Below are 4,514 nucleotides of genomic sequence, written 5' to 3'. Positions count from 1 at the left end.
ATAAGTACGAGGGCGTGCTGAAAACTAGTGCCTCCGAATTTTTTATTCTGTTCTCAATATCGACTGTGTCGTTACGTATCATGTATGTTACTTGGTAGACATTCCCACTTCGCTTTTGCAAGCCGCACCTCTCTGCCGCTAGAGGGCTCCGAATTGTATAACTGTGCTGGTGTGTGAGAAATAGCGTGCTGTAGTAGAGTTTCGAATTCGAAGAGTTCGTCCTCACATGGAGCACTCCCTCCTCCAGCATGATAATGCCAGACGACACAGGAGCGCTGCGACATCTTCAACAACCCGACGCCTTCACTGTCATCCATCATCTTCCAAACGGGCCGGCCATGGTGGCCGAGCCGTTCTAGGTGCTTCAGTTGTAGAATTTTAGAACATGTTTTTTGCTCGCGTTACATGTCATTTCCGGAAACCCAGAATCTACTCTGTAGGAATCAACATGGATTCTGGAAACAGCGATCGTGTGAGACCCAACTCGCTTTATTTGTTCATGAGACCCAGAAAATATTAGATACAGGCTCCCAGGTAGATGCCATTTTCCTTGACTTCCGGAAGGCGTTCGATACAGTTCCGCACTGTCGCCTGATAAAGTAAGAGCCTACGAAATATCAGACCAGCTGTGTGGCTGGATTGAAGAGTTTTTAGCAAACAGAACACAGCATGTTGTTATCAATGGAGAGACGTCTACAGAGGTTGAAGTAACCTCTGGCGTGCCACAGGGGAGTGTTATGGAACCATTGCTTTTCACAATATACCGGGTAATCAAAAAGTCAGTATAAATTTGAAAACTGAATAAATTACGGAATAATGTAGATAGAGAGGTACAAATTGACACACATGCTTGGAATGACATGGGGTTTTATTAGAACCAAAAAAATACAAAAGCTCAAAAAATGTCCGACAGATGGCGCTTCATCTGATCAGAACAACAATAATTAGCATAACAAAGTATGACAAAGCAAAGATGATGTTCTTTACAGGAAATGCTCAATATGTCCACCATCATTCCTCATCAATAGCTGTAGTCGAGGAATAATGTTGTGAACAGCACTGTAAAGCATGTCCGGAGTTATGGTGAGACATTGCCGTCGGATGTTGTCTTTCAGCATGCCTGGAGATGTCGGTCAATCACGATACACTTGCGACTTCAGGTAACCTCAAAGCCAATAATCGCACGGACTGAGGTCTGGGGACCTGGGAGGCCAAGCATGACGAAAGTGGCGGCTGAGCACACTATCATCACCCAACGACGCGCGAAAGAGAGCTTTCATGCGTCTAGCAGTATGGGGTGGTTCTAATAAAACCCCATGTCATTCCAAGCATGTGTGTCAATTTTTACTTCTCTATCTACATTATTCCGTAGTTTATTGAGTTTTCAAATTTATACTGACCTTTCGATCACCCAGTATATAAATGACCTAGTAGATAGTGTCGGAAGTTCCACGCGGCTTTTCGCGGATGATGCTGTAGTATACAGAGAAGTTGCAGCAAAATGCAGGAAGATGTGCAGCGGATAGGCACTTGGTGCAGGGAGTGGCAACTGACCCTTAACATAGACAAATGTAATGTATTGCGAATACATAGAAAGAACGATCCTTTATAGTATGATTATATGATAGCGGAACAAACACTGGTAGCAGTTACTTCTGTAAAATATCTGAGAGTACGCGTACGGAACGATTTGAGGTGGAATGATCATATAAAATTAATTGTTGGTAAGGCGGGTGCCAGGTTGAGATTCATTGGGAGAGTCCTTAGAAAATGTAGTCCATCAACAAACGGGGTGGCGTACAAAACACTCGTTGGACCTATACTTGAGTATTGCTCGTCACTGTGGGATCCGTACTAGGTCGGGTTGACAGAGGAGATAGAGAAGATCCAAAGAAGAGCGGCGCGTTTCGCCACAGGGTTATTGGGTAAGCGTGATAGCGTTACGGAGATGTTTAGCAAACTCAAGTGGCAGACTCTGCAAGAGAGGCGCTCTGCATCGCGGCGTAGCTTGCTGTCCAGGTTTCGAGAGGGTGCGTTTCTGGATGAGGTATCGAATATATTGCTTCCCCCTACTTATACCTCCTGAGGAGATCACGAATGTAAAATTATAGCGATTCGAGCGCGCACGGAGGCTTTCCGGCAGTCGTTCTTCCCGCGAACCATACGCGACTGGAACAGGAAAGGGAGGTAATGACAGTGGCACACACTGTTAGGTGGCTTGCGGAGTATAAATGTAGATGTAGAACCGCGCGACTGCTACGGTCGCAGGTTCGAATTCTGCCTCGGGCATGGATGTGTGTGATGTCCTTATGTTATTTACGTTTAAGTAGTTCAAAGTTCTAGGGGACTGATGACCTCAGAAGTTAAGTCCCATAGTGCTCAGAGCCATTTGAACCTTTTTTTTCTTTTTTTTTTTTTTTGACGCCTGCAAGAAAATCTGAGGAGGAAATGGCCTGAAACGTGGCGAGAAAGTTCACGGCTCTTGCATCACGATAATGCACTCGCACTTTCATCCCTGTCGGTGCGTGACTGTAGCACAATAAACGAAATCACTGTGCTGCGTCATCCTCCTTACTCTCCAGACCTGCCCCTATGGATTTTTTTTTTAATTTCCGAAGTTGAAAACCCCGTTAAAAGGATGAATATTTGCAACGATAGACGAGACAAAAGGAAATTCGCAGACAGCGCTTCGCGCAATCCAGTAAGAGACGTACCAAGACTGCTTTCGGAAATGGAAAATGCGTTGGGAGCCGTTTATCAAATGTGGAGAAGAGTATTCCCAAGGATACCATGCACAATAAGTAAATGCTAAAAATAGAAAAAAATTACTGACGAAGTTCCAAAATTGTTTGAACATACGAGGTGCATTCAAGTTCTAAGGCCTCCGATTCTTTTTCTCCGGACTGGAAAGAGAAACATGCGCATTTTTTTAAAATGAGGCCGCGTTCATTGTCAATACGTCCCAGAGATGGCAGCACCGTACGGCAGATGGAATTTTACCGCCAGCGGCGAGAATGAGAACTGTTTTAAATACTTAAAATGGCGACGTTTTCCTTACTTGAACAGCGTGCAATCATTCGTTTTCTGAATTTGCGTGGTGTGAAACCAATTGAAATTCATCGACAGTTGAAGAATACATGTGGTGATGGAGTTATGAAAGTGTCGAAAGTGCGTTCGTGGGTGCGACAGCTTAATGAAGGCAGAACATCATGTGACAACAAACCAAAACAACCTCGGGCTCGCACAAGCCGGTCTGACGACATGATCGAGAAAGTGGAGAGAATTGTTTTGGCGGATCGCCAAATGACTGTTGAACAGATCACCTCCAGAGTTGGCATTTCTGTGGGTTCTGTGCACACAATCCTGCATGATGACCTGAAAATGCGAAAAGTGTCATCCAGTGGGTGCCACGAATGCTGACGGACGACCACATGGCTGCCTGTGTGGCATGTTGACAAGCAATGTTGACGCGCAACGACAGCACGGATGGGACTTTCTTTTCGTCGGTTGTGTCAATGGATGAGACGTGGATGCCATTTTTCAATCCAGAAACAAAGCGCCAGTCAGCTCAATGGAAGCACACAGATTCACCGCCACCAAAAAAATTTCGGGTAACCGCCAGTGCTGAAAAAATGATGGTGTCCATGTTCTGGGACAGCGAGGGCGTAATCCTCACCCATTGCGTTCCAAAGGGCACTACGGTAACAGGTGCATCCTACGAAAATGTTTTGAAGAACAAATTCCTTCCTGCACTGCAACAAAAACGTCCGGGAAGGGCTGCGCATGTGCTGTTTCACCAAGACAACGCACCCGCACATCGAGCTAACGTTACGCAACAGTTTCTTCGTGATAACTTCGAAGCGATTCCTCATGCTCCCTACTCACTTGACCTGGCTCCTAGTGACTTTTGGCTTTTTCCAACAATGAAAGACACTCTCCGTGGCCGCACATTCACCAGCCGTGCTGTTATTGCCTCAGCGATTTTCCAGTGGTCAAAACAGACTTCTAAAGAAGCCTTCGCCGCTGCCATGGAATCATGGCGTCAGCGTTGTGAAAAATGTGTACGTCTGCAGGGCGATTACGTCGAGAAGTAACGCCAGTTTCATCGATTTCGGGTGAGTAGTTAATTAGAAAAAAAATCGGAGGCCTTAGAACTTGAATGCACCTCGTACTTCATGTATTAGCAGAAGTGTGTGTTTCACATCACAAGTGACTAAAACGTTATAGATAGGGGCGTTGGCCATTGCCAAAGACTGAATGCGACAGGTGTTGACAGTTTGTAGCGAATTTTACGTTTAAATGTATAGGTCCAGGGAGTTGTTCTGCATGGCTATTGTGTTTTCGCGTTTGTTTTGTTACTGGTGTATAGCAACCTGATCGGACTTAGGGTCCCAACAGTACTCTAATAAAGTGTTATATTTGATGATGTACGACCCTCTTCAATTAACTTTGTTGATGTTTCATCATCTCCACTAGATGTTTTTGATTTTAAAGATTTTATGATCGACATTATT

The sequence above is a fragment of the Schistocerca nitens genome, chromosome 7 (genome assembly GCF_023898315.1).
Source record: "Schistocerca nitens isolate TAMUIC-IGC-003100 chromosome 7, iqSchNite1.1, whole genome shotgun sequence".
Taxonomy (NCBI): Eukaryota; Metazoa; Arthropoda; class Insecta; order Orthoptera; family Acrididae; genus Schistocerca; species Schistocerca nitens.
This window is presented reverse-complemented; position numbering follows the sequence as displayed.